The 20,706-nt window shown below is 36.7% G+C and overlaps 1 pseudogene; it reads left to right on the forward strand.

Annotated features, from left to right (window-relative positions):
* The window catches only part of LOC144250091 (thyroid receptor-interacting protein 11 pseudogene), a 31,796-nt pseudogene extending 17,931 nt beyond the window's left edge, over positions 1-13,865 (forward strand).
* The last annotated feature ends 6,841 nt before the right edge of the window (positions 13,866-20,706 follow it).

A 20,706-nucleotide genomic window follows, 5' to 3' on the forward strand; every position in this document is an offset into this window, starting at 1 on the left:
GGCATTAAGATAAAAACGATACATGCAATCACAGGAAACGAGAGAAATCCAACCCATAAGAAGGATGTCTCAGATTTAGAGTACATGAAAACCAAATATAATGTTGCAAAACGTTGAGAATATTTAGTTTATCCAAGATAACATTGTACAACTACCAAGCGAAAATTCCAATGGGGAGGACCTAAACAGGAAGCTTAGTGGATAAATTCTAAGATGCTTTGAATCCAAATTCTATGACCCCTATCCATTTTGCTGATTTCCATTTCTCTACGAAAGTCACTTCACATTAATTCAGTTTTCCAGATGATAAATATGTCCAGAAGGAAGAGTATTTTTATGAGGCAACCCCGAAGTGGGATCACATGATCCATTGCCAATGGAAAAGTTAATTAGTAAGAATGTATCATTAAATATCTGGACTGCTTATCTACCTACTATTGGGGGCTCTACAATCGTTCTTATAAACACATTTTATAAAACATTTGATCAAAACAAGTTGGGGAGAGAAATAAGCTGACAACAGTTTTTGGAAGATGAAAAGCTTTACAACAGGAGTAGTTATAACCTTTTGATAAATTAAGGTAAAAGATGAATCAAAAGTTTCTAGCTTAAGTAGGTGAAATCCGAGAAGCGAAAAAGCAGATTGCATAGCACATACTTCTCTGACACCCGTAGTTTCTAAAACCATTCAGAACGTTTTTATTAAAATTAATTTAAACAAAATTTAATATGTTTTTAAATATAAATTATACTATCATTTAATATAAATTAATCTAATTTAAATCAATCTAATTTAAATTAATTTTATTAGTAGTATTATTTAAATTTCTTTTATTAATACGATGGTTTGATTTAAATTTATTTTATTAATTGATATTGCTTATTAACTTATGTTAAATTATAGTATGATTTATATTTAAAAATTCATTAAATTTTATTTAAATTAATACAATTTAACAAAGTAAATTTAACATAATATAGATTGAATTATTTAATATTGACTATATAATTTAATATAAATGTCAATAAAGTTAATTTTAATAAAAATGCTCTTAGTTGTTTTGGAAATTACAGGTGGCAGTGAAGTATTAGCAATGTTATCTTCTTTTTTCTCCTCTTTGATTTTACCTAACTTAAGCTAGAACCTTTTGGTTTATCTTTTGCTTTACTTTACAAAAATAAAAAAAAGGAAGAAAAACACCTAGTAGCTACACACATATCAGCTTTTCCTTTCTTATTTCTAAATTTCACCTTAACATTTACATTATTTTACCAAAATTAAGATGCCATCAGTTGTTAGGCATGAACAAAATCACTGAAACAACAACTGGAGGACGCATCCCAAAGGCACATTGGCCAAGTATTCAAAACATATAAATGTCTGAGAACCGATGAGCTCTGATAGTAAAGTTTCCCACCTATGAAAAGTTTCCCAATGCTATGGAAAATGATGACATTTCTCTTTTTGTGTTTTTTAAGCTGAGAACCAACCTAAGGTATGTTATCAGAAATTGTATGTAACTCAAGTCTTTAAATTTCTTATTTTTCCTGTACTGCAGACAAAGAGGCTCACAATTCCTTGAGCTCTACTAGCATTTCAGTGACAGGAAAAAATTCAATGATGCATAGTTGTTTATTTGCATTCAATGTCTATCAATCTTACATACTTTGGGAAGGGTCACAAGCCACGGCCCTTATGCCTCCTGCTCTATTTCAAAGCCTCCAGCATCAGTTGCAACAATTCTAGGAAACACTGGGAATACTCTATGGTACAAAATGCACAATTACTTTTATTTGAAAGCATCTCTAAGACATGAGTCATTAGGTGACTTTCTTGTTCTAAGTAAATTTACTGAATTATTATTAAGTGATAACACGGTAAGCCAAAATGAAAAATGAAAGCATATGCTTCAAATCAGAGCAAGGAAGAAATAAGAAGGTATGATGTGTGGTAAAAATACACGAACATGCAAATATTATCCAGCCTTCTTACGTCAAATGTCCTCTCTTTTATTTATTTATTTTTTGGAGGTTACATTCTTGCATGATATGCATGGAACAACTTTTGGGGGGATACGATCAGAAATTCAGCACTAAAATCTGCCTTCCTGTAACATCACACGGCTTACTCCCGAGAAGAATATCAAAGTATATATTTGGCTTCGACTTGCCAAATTACTTGGAATCTTATTCCAGTAGACTTCACACGGTTGGGAAAAGCAGAGTTCAGATTTGTCATGAGAGATTTTTATATATTCTGCTCACTCCATTGTGTCTAGGTGAGCCTTTGGGTTTCAATGCCTGGAAACACACTTCTTATATTTCAGAATTGAAGAGCTCTTGGAAACGGCGACCTCACTGCATTCTTGAGAAAAATATGTTATACAGGTACTCAGAAAATTACAAAGATTAATCTAGATCCAAGGTTTTTTTAAGACAAGGGGTTTAATGGAGAACACAGCAAGATAGCCTTAGAAATTTCATACTCCCTGCATTCTTAGGAAAAGCTGCTATATTGTAAAGAATAACACCAAACAGAAAAGTTCCTAAGAAAATATTGTGCTTTCAGTTTCCTTGTCTCATAAATTTTATTAAAGTTTCATTAAAGACCCTGTATTTGCTAGCCTTTTTATTAAATACTTTTTTGAGATATTCTATTAATGTCTATGACTGGATTTTACTTGGTCTCACATGAATGTCGCTCCCTGTGACAAAGGGTACATGGGAGGCAGGCAGGATCAGCCTGTCCTCTCCGAGGCACCAGCTGTCCGAACCAGGCTCTGACAGAGGTAGTGAAGGGCACTAGCGTCTCCTGGACTGAGCGAGAGGGTAAGTATCTGAGTGATATTAATTGTGTATAAATGCCACATTTTTTTTTTATGCATTCATCTACTAAGTTGTTTCCACAATTTAGCTAATGTGAATTTTGCTGCTATAAACATTGATGCGGCTGTGTCCCTGTAGTATGCAGTTTTTAAGTCCTTTGGGTATAGACCAAAAAGAGGGATAGCTAGGTCAAATGGTGGTTCTATTCCCAAATTTCCAAGGAATTGCCGCCAAACTGCTTTCCATATTGGCTGCACCAATCTACAGTCCCACCGACAGTGTAGGAGTGTACATTTTTCCTGAAATCCTCACCAACACTTACTGTTGTTGTCTTCATCATAGCTGCCATTTTCAAAAATCGCTGACATTCTAACTGGAGGGAGGTGCAATTAAACCCCTATCTCTCACCATGCACAAAACTCCACTCAAATGAATCAAGGACCTAGGAATAAAACCAGAGACCTTGCATGTAACAGAAGAAAAAGTAGGCCCTAATTCCAATCATATGGGATTAGTCCCAAAATTCCTTAATGAGACTCCTATAGCACAAGAATTAAAACCAAGTATCAATAAATGAGATAGATTCAAACTAAAAAAGTTTCTTCTCCACAAAACAAACAATCTGGGAGGTGAATAGGGATCCTACATCTTGGGAGAAAAGTTTTGCCCCATCACACATCAGATAGAGCACTAATCTCTAGGGTATAGAAAGAACTCACAAATCTAAATACACACACACACACACACACACACACACACAAATAAATAAATAAATGAATGAATGAACGAACGAACGAATAAATAAATAAATAAAATAAAATAAAATAACCCATTCAATAAATGGGCCACGGACCTGAACAGACACTTCTCCCAAGATGATATAAAATTAATCAACAAATTTATGCAAATATGCTCATCATCACTAGCACTTAGAGAAGTGAAAATCAAAACTACACTAAGATTTGAGGTTCAATCTTAAAGGCTGAAAATGAGCATGTTTCACCTCTCTTTCTCCTTCTACCACCAAATCCTCATAGAAGTTAGAAAAGGACATTTGAAATGCTCAGTGATCCAAAATAAGAATGAGAATTTCAAGGACTGAACACAAAAATAGATTATGAAAGAGTAGATCAAGTTGAAAAGACAAAAGCAAACATAGAACGTGCAAGGAAACAGTTCACTTGCAGAAGCTGAGAGGTAACAGGCTGCTTCATGCTTTCAGTATTACATACCAGGGATCACAGAGCACAGGACAACAATAAGATAGTTATCTGGGGTACCACACCGTGGGGTACATAGAGCAAAAACATGGGAAACCCTGCAGAATAAAAGGCATCAACTGAACATCCCTCTCTCAGAACCCAAACAAGGAACCACCAACAAGCAGGGGGGAGGGATAGAGAAGAGCTGTGTAATGCACTTAAGAAGCCTGACTGAGGAGCTATACCAAGAAGTTGTACCATGCACACAAAACTACATATCATGTTCAAACACACAGGCTACAGCCACCAAAATTTACCATGCCCTAGACCACAATGAAAACGCCAGCCAATTCCGTAAAGGTGTTATCACACAGGCTGCAATTCCTTGTGCATCTAAAATTAGAAGAATTTTGACTCCTCAAAAAAAAAAAAAAAAAAAAAAAAAAAAATTCCATATACAATGAAATTAGGGCCATAGAAACAATTCCAAATAATTGTTAGATTAAAGCAAAAATCAAGATGGAATTAAATTAAAATACTATAATGGCAGAAGCAACAGGGATTTTAGATATATGTATTTGAAAAGAGATTGAAATCAAACGGCATATGCTTTTAACATAAAAACATAAGAAAATACCTGGATACTGGATAAAATAATGTAAATGTTAAGGCAAAATTTAGAAAAAAACAAAGGAAAAGCTGATGTGTGTAGCTACTGGGTGTTTTGTCTTCCCATTTTTATCTTGGTAAATTAAGATAAAAGATAAACAAAAGTTTCTAGCTTAAGTTAGGCAAAATGAGAGAGCAGACAAAAGTAGAATATATAGCTAATATTTCTCTGATACCTGTAGTTTCTAAAACCACTAAGTGGATTTTTATTAAAATTAATCTTATTAATATTTTTATTATATAGTTCATATTAAATGATTTAATCTATATTAAATGTTATTTAAATTGACTTTGTTAAATTGTATTAATTTAAATGAAATTTAATGAATTTTTAGTATACCGATTTTAAGTCCTTTAGTTATAAACCAATGAGTGGGACAGCTGGGTCAAATGGTGCTTCCGATCCCAGTTTTCCGAGGAATTTTCATACTGCTTTTCAGACTGGCTGCATCAATTTGCAGTGCCACCAGCAATGTATACGTGTACCTTTTCCCCCCACATCCTCACCAACATTTACTGTTGCTTATATTCTTGATGATTGCCATTCTGATTGAAGTGAGATGAAATCTTAGAGTAGTTTTGATTTGCATCTCTCTCATTACTAGTGAAGTTGAACATTTTTTCATATATTTATTGACTGATTGTATTGCTTCTTCTGTGAAGTGTCTGTTCAATACCTTGCCCTTTACATTAAAATATATATATATATATATATATATATATATATATATATATATTGTTTATTGCTGGCAAAAATAGAGTATCATTGAATAGTTCCAAAGTTTAGAGACTTCTAAAAAAGTGGCTTTTATAGACTTTCATGAGTTGAAAACTAGTTGTATTTCTAATAGGGTGGAGCTCAGTAATCACTATGTTGCCATCAAGAAAGCCCGGCAGATGTTTGCCCAGTGGAATGAAAGAAAAAAAAAAAAAAAAAAAAAAACAGAATTGAGAACATCATCCAGGCAAATCAGTAGGCAACTGATTCTAGTTCGAGGCAGACAATTAATCTGTTGACGAATCTACTTTCACAGTTTGTACATAACATTTATGGACTATTATTTTAAATTCTATTTTAAAAATATTTATTATTTAGCCTTTAGTGGACACAACATCTTTATTTTATTTTATTTTTTTTTTTATGTAGTGCTGAGGATCAAACCCCATGCCTCACGCATGCTAGGTGAACGAGCTACTACTTGAGCCATAGACCCAACACTCTCTTAAAGAAATTCTTATTTCCACCTTGCTTCTTTATGATAATGAGAATTCAAATTTATGGGTAATATATCATTCACTGAACAACTTCTCAGTCCAAATCAATCCTTCTACTACTGTATTGTCACTGGAGTGTTATGTTAATCTTCCTACAAACGTGTGCGGAACATTTCATTGATTATGCCAATTCTTAAAGATACAAATGTGCCGAGCCCTAATATCCAGAGTACACAAAGAACTCAAAAAGTAAACATTAAGAAAACAAACAACCCAATCAACAAATGGGCCAAGGACCTGAACAGACACTTCTCAGAGAAGGATACACAATTAATCAAAAAATACACGGAAAAAAATGCTCACCATCTCTAGCAATCAGAGAAATGCAAATTAAAACCACTCTAAGATACCAAATCAGTCCAGTAAGAATGGCAGCCATTAGGAAGTCAAACAACAACAAGTGCTGGCAAGGATGTGGGGGGAAAAGGTACACTTGTACATTGCTGGTGCGACTGCAAATTGGTGCAGCCAATTTGGAAAGCATTATGGAGGTTCCTGGGAAAGCTGGGAATGGAACCACCATTCGACCCAGCTATTCCCCTTCTCGGACTATTCCCAAAGACCTAAAAAGAGCATGCTATAGGGATACAGCTACATCAAGGTTCACAGCAGCACAATTCACAATAGCTAGAATGTGGAACCAACCTAGATGCCAGTCAATAGATGAATGGATAAGAAAATGTGGCATTTGTACACAATGGAATATTACTCAGCACTAAAAAATAACAAAACCATGGCATTTGCAGGGAAATGGATGGCATTAGAGGAGATTATGCTAAGTGAAGTTAGCCAATCCCTAGGAAAGAAATGCTGAATGTCTTCTTTCATATAAGGAGGGGGACTCAAAACAGAGCAGGCTGGAAGAGCATGAAAAGAAGACTACCAATTAGAAGGGACAAGAGGTGGGAGGGAATGGGAGAGAGAAGGGGAATTTCATGGAAATGGAAGGATACCCTCATTGTTACACACAATTACATAGAAGAGGATGTGAGGGGAAAGGGGGGAAAAAAGGAGAGAAATGAATTACAGTAGCTGGGGTAGAGAGAGATTATGGGAGGGGAGGGGACAGAAGGGGGGATAGGGAGGGAATAGGAAAGGCAGCAGAATATAACAGACACTAGTATGGCAGTATGTATAAACCTGCACGTACAGCCAATGTGATCCTGCAAACTGTACACGTGGTAAAAATAAGAATTCATACCCCACTTGAATCAAATGTATGAAATATGATATGTCAAGATCATTGTAATTTTTTCTTAAGCAACCAATAAAAATTTAAAAAAAGAAACGAGACAAGGCCCATATTAAAGAGATTTAAAAATTCTACTGAAATCTATAAGAAAATGTTTGAATGAATCATGAGGTATTAAAAGAAGTACAAACTTAATATCTTGCATAGAATTTATCACCCTATGTTTATAGACTCAAAAAGCTTTCCTTACTTTAACCTTCAACTGTGTTTTAACAAAGCCACATTATTCAGGGCTCTCTACTTCTGGCTTTATTCTTTCTTACTTAGTCTTTTCCCCCATATGAGATCCTCACCACCACAGTCGTCAATGGCTGACCTTGCATTATATTTCAAGGATCACTCTATGTAACATCTTCTCCATTGACTGACTGTATTCAATTGCACTTCATAGCAGGAAATGTATATAACACAGCTTTATGTTGTTCACAATATCTACCACAATACCTTGTACTTTTTGGGCACTGAATATATGTATAAGGATACACTTATGATTACTGGATCCTTTTTGTCACGTGTGCTCGCGAATGAGCCAGGGTTTTCCCTCCATATCCCCCATAGTTTCCAGGAATATTCCAAACATATTGAGAAGAAGAGAAATGCTTTTATTTGGACGGTCAGTTTCGAATACACTAGGTAGGTATCTCTCTCAGATAGAAATACAAAATGACAAACAGCTGTGGTCAGAGTGAACCATGCTAGAAGACCGAATCTGAGTGATCAGAAATGCCTTTCAGCAGGAGGAGCAACAACCACTGGAACCAGATTCAAGCCAAATGGGATAGGTCTTACACTGAAAAAGGATCATTATTTGTGATTTAAAACAATAAACAAACACAGAACACCTAAAGAGAAGGAGGCACCCTGCTATAATTTGGATCTGGAATGTTGCCCAAAGGTCATGTGTTGAAAGCTTGGACCCCAATCCACCAGCATTCAGAACGGACTCTACAGAAAGGTGAATTGAATCCTGAGCTCTAACCTCGTCTGTGGATCAATCCACTGATGGGTTCATGATTGGACAGGACTATCGGGAGTTGGTCAAAACTGTGGGCGGTAGGGCCTAGTTGGAGGGTAGGCCACTGGAGTTGATTCCCTGGAAGGGTACATCATATTCCTCAGTCCTCTCTTCCCCTCACCATTTCCCTGATCTCCATGAGTTGAGAAGCTCTGTTTTGAAGCCAGGCTCTCTGCCATGGTAATCTGCCTCACTTCAGGCCACAGCAATGGAGCCTGAAATTGAACCAAAATAAATATTTACTCATTTAATTTTCTCAGGTATGTTGTCAAAGTGATGAAAAAGTCTTCTAACACACACACACACACACACACACACACACACACACACAGGAGGAATGGTCTAAAGGGAGAAAAGGACACTTGGTATTGTTGATGCCTTCTTCAACAGTAGACACAGCTGGGGTACAGCGTGGATTCTCACTTCAGCAGATGCTAAAAGGGGCTTAAATTTTTATTTTAGTCTTTTATGAGGAGACATTGACTAACACAGGCCTGACTTCTCTCTCAGATTTGGAGATGAATAAGAAGGACCAAGAAGATTTCCTTTTCTAGCACAGGACACAAATGCAGTCACTAGTTTCTGATAGCAATCTGAGTAATTATGTCTACTTGCTCTATCTTGAAGGCAAGAGACATTATGAGGTGATTCATATGATCCTCAGAATCTATTTAACCATTAATTTTCCAAAAATTCTTCCTTTTTTTTAAATTTTATTTCTGCCACCTTGGGGTTTTGTTTCCTGAACAGACATATAGAAAGAACAGCTCAAGGAAAAGAGTCTCCTGAATATGGGCTCTGGGAAGAGAGTAATGGGAGCAAACCCAAACCCCTTCTAAAGGGTAATAAGGAAAATGATCCTAAAGGAAACAAAAAGGCAAATATGAACAAAGTGGCAGCAGGCTCCATTTGTTGGCCACTTTCTCTGCACCAGCCATCAGGTGAGAACTACACACACTATGTTCTCATTTACTGTTCAACTCATGCTTGTGAGAGAGGTTTCATAAATGCATTCTGTCAGTTTAGCTCCAAAATTGCTTTGGTCCCAACTGGTCTGTCTGTTACAGCCCACGTGCTTCCTCTCTTTGCTTTGTCCCCAACTCTACAAAACTGCCTCCTCATTAACTTGTTGGAATTTAAACACCTTGGAAAGCAGGGCCTTATCTTAACTCCTTCTGATCCTTAGAGGTATGGGAATTACATTTAGGATTGTTACTCCATAGTAGAAAATTTCTCAACTTTCTATTTCGCTCTGTACTCTTGAAACCTGGATTATATTTGGCACTGATAAACAACCATAGGTGAAGTGAACATCAACCTATTGGCTCTAAAACAAATTTTTCTTAAGTGAAATTTAAGCGGAATTTTTGAGCACTTAAATAAACTTCAATCAGAATCAACAAGGACCAAATAATATTAAAATGAACTCGAAAATGTATAGATTAACAGCAAAAGTTTACTTTTGGAAAGGGTAAAGATGGTTCTTTAGTGAAATTTAATCCGTATTATAATTTGAATTCTGAGACTGATTAAGACTCTGTGATGGTTAATTTTATATGTTAACTCGTCTGGGCTACGATGCCCAGATACTTGGCCAACTTTTATTCTGGGTGTGTCTGTGCTGGTGTTATGGGGTGAGATTTACTTTTGAATCGGGGACTTTTAGTTAAATAGATTCCATTCTCTAATGTGGAGCGAGACCTCACCTCGTCAACTGAATGCAACTGAATGGGACAAAAAGCCCACCTCTCCCAGACAAGAGGGAACTGTCCAGTGAACTACCTTTGGATTTCATCTACAACATTGATTCTTCCTGGCTCCACAGCACACTGCCTTGGGACTCAAACTGGGACACTTTCCTGGATCTCTAGCTCCTCCCAGCCAACCCTGCCCAATCCTGTGAGCCAATAGCTGACAGGCAAGTGCAGGGAAGAAGCAGAGGCCCTGCAGGGGGTGAGTGTGCTACTGGATGCCAGTCCCTGGTCAAAGCGCAGGACAGGCTTCTGAGTTTACAGGCAGGAAGGGATGATTAGTGTTGGTGGAGCCCCAGGAACCCCGCGCTCTGAGGAATTCTGAGCGCTTGGGTCATAATCGACCCCGGCAACGCCGGAGGACGTTCGGGGCAGAGAAGTGGATGGTGATGGACGCGCTTCTCAGAGCTGGTCCGATGGATCACTGAAGTGGCCACGATGTGGTCCTGGTTTGGAGGCCTGGGCTCAGGCTTGGGCCACTTCTTGGGTCAGGTGGGGAGCAGCTTGGCTTTCCTCACCGGCCAGAGCTCCACCTTCAACAGGGAAATGCTTCTGGATGACTTAGGAGACCCAGAAGCAGCTTTACATCATTGTTCGAGAAAGGAAATGGAAACTACTGATTCCACACTAAGATGTGAGAATGAAGGACCGAAAAAGTGCTGTACTGACCTGGAAGAAAAGCATGAAGCATCAGAGCTACAAATAAACCATCAGTCTGTAAGTTCCCAGAATCAACTGCCACAGAAAGAGGTAGAGATCAGCCATCCTAAAGCAGGACAGATTGTACTGCAAGATCAAATGTTCCAACTACAGGCAGCTGCTCAATCAGTACGCTCGGGAGCTTGTGGTGTACCAACAACAACTGCACCGGCTCCGTTCGGTCCCCTGGTCGGTAGTCATTTTTCAGCCTTTCGTGATGATGACACGGACTTTAGTGACATAATTTTATCACAACAAGAAACAAACGGATTACCAACTGAAGTTGCAAAACATGAATCTGAAGTTGGCCACTCGAGGCAGATTGCTGAGGCTCAGGGAACGCACCATTCTGACTCAAGTGAAATCTGCAAAGTACTAAATACTATCAAGACTCTTCAACCAAACCAAAGTCCAGACATATATGATCATCAGCATGAAATTTCAGTTTGGGAGCAGAGTTCTACTGTGGCAGAAAAGGGAAGAACCCTTCCTCAGCATTCAGCAGTGGAAGAAGTGTTCAGGCTTCAACGAGCCCTGGCTGATGCGGAGAAGGAAATCGTGAGACTAAATGGTTTAAACCAGGATAACCGTCTTGCTGAAGACAATCTGAAACTTAAAATGCATGTTGAAGCTCTAGAAAAAGAGAAGTCATCATTGAGTCAAGAAAAAGAGGAACTTCAGATGTCACTGTCAAAACTGAGCCGTGACTATCAAGTCATGAAAAACAGAGCTTCAACGGACATGAATTTGAATGTACAATTACTAGACTTAAAACTTCACTTGAAGGCAAAGGAGGAAGAACTGAATCAGACTATCAATGAAAAGAAAATGCTGATGGCTGAGTTAGAAGAACTGGATCATCGGAATCGGGAAGCTACAGAGCACATGATTTTGATACAAGATGAGCTATCAAAACAACAAAATGAAGGAGACCTTGTCATCAAGAAGTTGGAACAAGATCTAGATGATGAAAAAAAGAGAGTTCATCAACTTGAGGATGAGCAAATGAACATATCCCAAGAGCTGCATGTGCAGAAGGAGAAGTTAACTGAGAATGCACGGAGCCTCAGTGATTTGCATTTAACCAAGCAGAAGCTTGAAGGAAAAGTAGAAGATTTAGTAGATCAGCTAAATCAGTCACAAAAAAATAGTTCAAACATCCAGCAGGAAAACCTTGGGCTTAAGGATCACATTAGACAACTTGAAGAGGAGCTGTCTGGGTTTAAGAGTAAGTATCGAACCTCTCTGAATGAAGACTCTAACAGTCATTGTAAGGATGACATGCCTAAAGAACGAGAAGCTGAAGCTAGCAACCTAAGTCAAAATCTTTCTGAAGAGGAACAGCTCAATGAAAACTTAACGAAAGTTGCTGTTGAACTCAAGACGGAAAATGAAATGTTGATTTTAGCACGTGACGATGTAAGGCGTAAGTTGGAAGAATCTATTGCTGCTTACAATCAAATCTCTCAAGAAAAAGACACTATCACGGAGACTCTCAAAAGAGACAAAGAAGAGACTGAAGCCAAACTGCACCAGGCAGAAAAAAGACTGTTGGAAGAAGCAAATAATCACAGGCAGACTATTCAGGAACTCTCCAATGCACATGATTGGAATACCTCGGCCTTAAAGCTGAAACACGAATGTGCAGTTCAACTCAATCAAGAGAAGGACTTTGAAATAGCAGGACTCAAAAAGAATATTGAGCAAATGACTGCTGATGAAAAAGAAACTGAGGAAATTTTGGCATCTTATATAGAAGAAGAGGAGCGATTGACACAAGTCATAAATGAGAAAGAAGTTTTTATTGAAAAACTCGAAGAAAAAATTTCACAACTACAAAAGGATTTACATAAGTGTTCTCAGGCCTTAAGAGAAAATGAAACTTTAAGGCAATCCGTTGAAAGAAAGGACAAAAGTCTTACCTACATGAGAGCAGAAAACAACTATCTGCGAGTAGAACTGGAAATACTTACGGAACAGCACAATCAAGCTGCACCAGTGGCTGAGCCTGAAGCTCTTGATGCTATCACAGAACTAGAATTGGAGGTATCTCAACTGAACATAGTCAAAAATCATCTGGAAGATGAAATTCAAGACCATCTGAATATAATTGAAAATCAAAACCAGCATAAAATGCAACTACTTCAGTCTTTACAGGAGCAGAAGGAGGAAATGCATGAATTTAAGTACAAGTATGAGCAGATGAATGCTGCGCATAGCCAGTTAATTTCAGAAAGAGAGGAGGAAATTAAGAACTTGCAGAAAACTATTGAAGAACTAAAAGCCCAGTTGCCTGGAGAGAGAGGAGACGCTCAAACACTGAATTCTGATATTTTTCAAGAGACCAAAGTAAAAATCCTAAGAGAAAACGAGGTTCAACACTTCCAAGAAGAAGAGAAAGCTCTGCATTCTGCTGAACTAGCCAAAGAAAAACAGTCAATAGCTGAATGGAAGAACAAGGCCGAAAAGCTAGAAGGAGAAGTAACATCACTGCAGGAACGTTTGGATCAAGCGAATGCTCTGTGGGATTCTGCTTCCAGGCTGAGAGAAGACTTAGATCTCAAGGAAGAGCAGATGGCAGAACTGAAAAAACAAAACGAGCTCCGAAAAGAAATGCTGGACCACGCACAACAGAAATTGTCGACTTTGGTCAACAGCGCAGAAGGAAAAGTGGACAAAGTCCTCATGCGAAACCTTCTAATCGCTCATTTCCAGATAACAAAAGGCAAACGTCGTCGTGAAGTATTGCAGTTGATGGGGAGCATCCTGGACGTTCCAAAGGACGAAATGGAGCACTTGTTGAATAAAGATTATGGTGGTGTCAGAAAGTGGATGAGGAGTTGCCTTGGAGGGGCTTCAACAAGTGTCCCCAGCACACCTCCGAAACCAAATCAACAACCCCAACCCGTGCTTCATAGTTCTTTTTCAGAACCCCTTTACCAGGAAATGTTAAAGATGGAGCCAAATTAAGAGCTGGCAGAAGCACCAACGGGAATCCACTCTTGGTCCCACGTTCTGCAGCGGTGCCTCTTAGTAACCTCGCTGGAGTTGGACTTGGTGGACCTGGGCGTCCTCTTTTCACACCCACTGCAGATTTCATGCCCACCTTTACACCGTCGCCAGTGTCCCTGCACAACAGGGCCAGAGCTGTACTCCAGGATCTTCTAAATATTTAGCATTATTCTAAAGAAGCCATAACCCTTTTTGATGTTTTACAGCATGGCCTTTTGAAAAAGCACGCATGTGCTTGTAGACAAAAAGAGAAAGCAAAACAGCTGGTATATGTAAGTGTATAGCTACTAGGTATTTTATTTTATTTCTTTAGTTGTTGTTGTTGTTGTGATTTTTTGCTATAGTACTTTTTAAAAAATTTGTTTTGTTTTTTGTAGCACTTTTTGTTTATAGAATTTTGTTCCAATGTAGCAGATAATCATCACCAGTTATCAATTCTGATGTACTTTTGTGAGCCACTGTACAGAGCAGCCTTCTTGAACCACTAGTTCCAACCTCACTTAATGGCATTAAGATAAAAACGATACATGCAATCACAGGAAACGAGAGAAATCCAACCCATAAGAAGGATGTCTCAGATTTAGAGTACATGAAAACCAAATATAATGTTGCAAAACGTTGAGAATATTTAGTTTATCCAAGATAACATTGTACAACTACCAAGCGAAAATTCCAATGGGGAGGACCTAAACAGGAAGCTTAGTGGATAAATTCTAAGATGCTTTGAATCCAAATTCTATGACCCCTATCCATTTTGCTGATTTCCATTTCTCTACGAAAGTCACTTCACATTAATTCAGTTTTGCAGATGATAAATATGTCCAGAAGGAAGAGTATTTTTATGAGGCAACCCCGAAGTGGGATCACATGATCCATTGCCAATGGAAAAGTTAATTAGTAAGAATGTATCATTAAATATCTGGACTGCTTATCTACCTACTATTGGGGGCTCTACAATCGTTCTTATAAACACATTTTATAAAACATTTGATCAAAACAAGTTGGGGAGAGAAATAAGCTGACAACAGTTTTTGGAAGATGAAAAGCTTTACAACAGGAGTAGTTATAACCTTTTGATAAATTAAGGTAAAAGATGAATCAAAAGTTTCTAGCTTAAGTAGGTGAAATCCGAGAAGCGAAAAAGCAGATTGCATAGCACATACTTCTCTGACACCCGTAGTTTCTAAAACCATTCAGAACGTTTTTATTAAAATTAATTTAAACAAAATTTAATATGTTTTTAAATATAAATTATACTATCATTTAATATAAATTAATCTAATTTAAATCAATCTAATTTAAATTAATTTTATTAGTAGTATTATTTAAATTTCTTTTATTAATACGATGGTTTGATTTAAATTTATTTTATTAATTGATATTGCTTATTAACTTATGTTAAATTATAGTATGATTTATATTTAAAAATTCATTAAATTTTATTTAAATTAATACAATTTAACAAAGTAAATTTAACATAATATAGATTGAATTATTTAATATTGACTATATAATTTAATATAAATGTCAATAAAGTTAATTTTAATAAAAATGCTCTTAGTTGTTTTGGAAATTACAGGTGGCAGTGAAGTATTAGCAATGTTATCTTCTTTTTTCTCCTCTTTGATTTTACCTAACTTAAGCTAGAACCTTTTGGTTTATCTTTTGCTTTACTTTACAAAAATAAAAAAAAGGAAGAAAAACACCTAGTAGCTACACACATATCAGCTTTTCCTTTCTTATTTCTAAATTTCACCTTAACATTTACATTATTTTACCAAAATTAAGATGCCATCAGTTGTTAGGCATGAACAAAATCACTGAAACAACAACTGGAGGACGCATCCCAAAGGCACATTGGCCAAGTATTCAAAACATATAAATGTCTGAGAACCGATGAGCTCTGATAGTAAAGTTTCCCACCTATGAAAAGTTTCCCAATGCTATGGAAAATGATGACATTTCTCTTTTTGTGTTTTTTAAGCTGAGAACCAACCTAAGGTATGTTATCAGAAATTGTATGTAACTCAAGTCTTTAAATTTCTTATTTTTCCTGTACTGCAGACAAAGAGGCTCACAATTCCTTGAGCTCTACTAGCATTTCAGTGACAGGAAAAAATTCAATGATGCATAGTTGTTTATTTGCATTCAATGTCTATCAATCTTACATACTTTGGGAAGGGTCACAAGCCACGGCCCTTATGCCTCCTGCTCTATTTCAAAGCCTCCAGCATCAGTTGCAACAATTCTAGGAAACACTGGGAATACTCTATGGTACAAAATGCACAATTACTTTTATTTGAAAGCATCTCTAAGACATGAGTCATTAGGTGACTTTCTTGTTCTAAGTAAATTTACTGAATTATTATTAAGTGATAACACGGTAAGCCAAAATGAAAAATGAAAGCATATGCTTCAAATCAGAGCAAGGAAGAAATAAGAAGGTATGATGTGTGGTAAAAATACACGAACATGCAAATATTATCCAGCCTTCTTACGTCAAATGTCCTCTCTTTTATTTATTTATTTTTTGGAGGTTACATTCTTGCATGATATGCATGGAACAACTTTTGGGGGGATACGATCAGAAATTCAGCACTAAAATCTGCCTTCCTGTAACATCACACGGCTTACTCCCGAGAAGAATATCAAAGTATATATTTGGCTTCGACTTGCCAAATTACTTGGAATCTTATTCCAGTAGACTTCACACGGTTGGGAAAAGCAGAGTTCAGATTTGTCATGAGAGATTTTTATATATTCTGCTCACTCCATTGTGTCTAGGTGAGCCTTTGGGTTTCAATGCCTGGAAACACACTTCTTATATTTCAGAATTGAAGAGCTCTTGGAAACGGCGACCTCACTGCATTCTTGAGAAAAATATGTTATACAGGTACTCAGAAAATTACAAAGATTAATCTAGATCCAAGGTTTTTTTAAGACAAGGGGTTTAATGGAGAACACAGCAAGATAGCCTTAGAAATTTCATACTCCCTGCATTCTTAGGAAAAGCTGCTATATTGTAAAGAATAACACCAAACAGAAAAGTTCCTAAGAAAATATTGTGCTTTCAGTTTCCTTGTCTCATAAATTTTATTAAAGTTTCATTAAAGACCCTGTATTTGCTAGCCTTTTTATTAAATACTTTTTTGAGATATTCTATTAATGTCTATGACTGGATTTTACTTGGTCTCACATGAATGTCGCTCCCTGTGACAAAGGGTACATGGGAGGCAGGCAGGATCAGCCTGTCCTCTCCGAGGCACCAGCTGTCCGAACCAGGCTCTGACAGAGGTAGTGAAGGGCACTAGCGTCTCCTGGACTGAGCGAGAGGGTAAGTATCTGAGTGATATTAATTGTGTATAAATGCCACATTTTTTTTTTATGCATTCATCTACTAAGTTGTTTCCACAATTTAGCTAATGTGAATTTTGCTGCTATAAACATTGATGCGGCTGTGTCCCTGTAGTATGCAGTTTTTAAGTCCTTTGGGTATAGACCAAAAAGAGGGATAGCTAGGTCAAATGGTGGTTCTATTCCCAAATTTCCAAGGAATTGCCGCCAAACTGCTTTCCATATTGGCTGCACCAATCTACAGTCCCACCGACAGTGTAGGAGTGTACATTTTTCCTGAAATCCTCACCAACACTTACTGTTGTTGTCTTCATCATAGCTGCCATTTTCAAAAATCGCTGACATTCTAACTGGAGGGAGGTGCAATTAAACCCCTATCTCTCACCATGCACAAAACTCCACTCAAATGAATCAAGGACCTAGGAATAAAACCAGAGACCTTGCATGTAACAGAAGAAAAAGTAGGCCCTAATTCCAATCATATGGGATTAGTCCCAAAATTCCTTAATGAGACTCCTATAGCACAAGAATTAAAACCAAGTATCAATAAATGAGATAGATTCAAACTAAAAAAGTTTCTTCTCCACAAAACAAACAATCTGGGAGGTGAATAGGGATCCTACATCTTGGGAGAAAAGTTTTGCCCCATCACACATCAGATAGAGCACTAATCTCTAGGGTATAGAAAGAACTCACAAATCTAAATACACACACACACACACACACACACACACACAAATAAATAAATAAATGAATGAATGAACGAACGAACGAATAAATAAATAAATAAAATAAAATAAAATAACCCATTCAATAAATGGGCCACGGACCTGAACAGACACTTCTCCCAAGATGATATAAAATTAATCAACAAATTTATGCAAATATGCTCATCATCACTAGCACTTAGAGAAGTGAAAATCAAAACTACACTAAGATTTGAGGTTCAATCTTAAAGGCTGAAAATGAGCATGTTTCACCTCTCTTTCTCCTTCTACCACCAAATCCTCATAGAAGTTAGAAAAGGACATTTGAAATGCTCAGTGATCCAAAATAAGAATGAGAATTTCAAGGACTGAACACAAAAATAGATTATGAAAGAGTAGATCAAGTTGAAAAGACAAAAGCAAACATAGAACGTGCAAGGAAACAGTTCACTTGCAGAAGCTGAGAGGTAACAGGCTGCTTCATGCTTTCAGTATTACATACCAGGGATCACAGAGCACAGGACAACAATAAGATAGTTATCTGGGGTACCACACCGTGGGGTACATAGAGCAAAAACATGGGAAACCCTGCAGAATAAAAGGCATCAACTGAACATCCCTCTCTCAGAACCCAAACAAGGAACCACCAACAAGCAGGGGGGAGGGATAGAGAAGAGCTGTGTAATGCACTTAAGAAGCCTGACTGAGGAGCTATACCAAGAAGTTGTACCATGCACACAAAACTACATATCATGTTCAAACACACAGGCTACAGCCACCAAAATTTACCATGCCCTAGACCACAATGAAAACGCCAGCCAATTCCGTAAAGGTGTTATCACACAGGCTGCAATTCCTTGTGCATCTAAAATTAGAAGAATTTTGACTCCTCAAAAAAAAAAAAAAAAAAAAAAATTCCATATACAATGAAATTAGGGCCATAGAAACAATTCCAAATAATTGTTAGATTAAAGCAAAAATCAAGATGGAATTAAATTAAAATACTATAATGGCAGAAGCAACAGGGATTTTAGATATATGTATTTGAAAAGAGATTGAAATCAAACGGCATATGCTTTTAACATAAAAACATAAGAAAATACCTGGATACTGGATAAAATAATGTAAATGTTAAGGCAAAATTTAGAAAAAAACAAAGGAAAAGCTGATGTGTGTAGCTACTGGGTGTTTTGTCTTCCCATTTTTATCTTGGTAAATTAAGATAAAAGATAAACAAAAGTTTCTAGCTTAAGTTAGGCAAAATGAGAGAGCAGACAAAAGTAGAATATATAGCTAATATTTCTCTGATACCTGTAGTTTCTAAAACCACTAAGTGGATTTTTATTAAAATTAATCTTATTAATATTTTTATTATATAGTTCATATTAAATGATTTAATCTATATTAAATGTTATTTAAATTGACTTTGTTAAATTGTATTAATTTAAATGAAATTTAATGAATTTTTAGTATACCGATTTTAAGTCCTTTAGTTATAAACCAATGAGTGGGACAGCTGGGTCAAATGGTGCTTCCGATCCCAGTTTTCCGAGGAATTTTCATACTGCTTTTCAGACTGGCTGCATCAATTTGCAGTGCCACCAGCAATGTATACGTGTACCTTTTCCCCCCACATCCTCACCAACATTTACTGTTGCTTATATTCTTGATGATTGCCATTCTGATTGAAGTGAGATGAAATCTTAGAGTAGTTTTGATTTGCATCTCTCTCATTACTAGTGAAGTTGAACATTTTTTCATATATTTATTGACTGATTGTATTGCTTCTTCTGTGAAGTGTCTGTTCAATACCTTGCCCTTTACATTAAAATATATATATATATATATATATATATATATATATATATATATATATTGTTTATTGCTGGCAAAAATAGAGTATCATTGAATAGTTCCAAAGTTTAGAGACTTCTAAAAAAGTGGCTTTTATAGACTTTCATGAGTTGAAAACTAGTTGTATTTCTAATAGGGTGGAGCTCAGTAATCACTATGTTGCCATCAAGAAAGCCCGGCAGATGTTTGCCCAGTGGAATGAAAGAAAAAAAAAAAAAAAAAAAAAAACAGAATTGAGAACATCATCCAGGCAAATCAGTAGGCAACTGATTCTAGTTCGAGGCAGACAATTAATCTGTTGACGAATCTACTTTCACAGTTTGTACATAACATTTATGGACTATTATTTTAAATTCTATTTTAAAAATATTTATTATTTAGCCTTTAGTGGACACAACATCTTTATTTTATTTTATTTTATTTTTTATGTAGTGCTGAGGATCAAACCCCATGCCTCACGCATGCTAGGTGAACGAGCTACTACTTGAGCCATAGACCCAACACTCTCTTAAAGAAATTCTTATTTCCACCTTGCTTCTTTATGATAATGAGAATTCAAATTTATGGGTAATATATCATTCACTGAACAACTTCTCAGTCCAAATCAATCCTTCTACTACTGTATTGTCACTGGAGTGTTATGTTAATCTTCCTACAAACGTGTGCGGAACATTTCATTGATTATGACAATTCTTAAAGATACAAATGTGCCGAGCCCTAATATCCAGAGTACACAAAGAACTCAAAAAGTAAACATTAAGAAAACAAACAACCCAATCAACAAATGGGCCAAGGACCTGAACAGACACTTCTCAGAGAAGGATACACAATTAATCAAAAAATACACGGAAAAAAATGCTCACCATCTCTAGCAATCAGAGAAATGCAAATTAAAACCACTCTAAGATACCAAATCAGTCCAGTAAGAATGGCAGCCATTAGGAAGTCAAACAACAACAAGTGCTGGCAAGGATGTGGGGGGAAAAGGTACACTTGTACATTGCTGGTGCGACTGCAAATTGGTGCAGCCAATTTGGAAAGCATTATGGAGGTTCCTGGGAAAGCTGGGAATGGAACCACCATTCGACCC

Source organism: Urocitellus parryii, chromosome 14 (assembly GCF_045843805.1).
Source record: "Urocitellus parryii isolate mUroPar1 chromosome 14, mUroPar1.hap1, whole genome shotgun sequence".
NCBI lineage: Eukaryota > Metazoa > Chordata > Mammalia > Rodentia > Sciuridae > Urocitellus > Urocitellus parryii.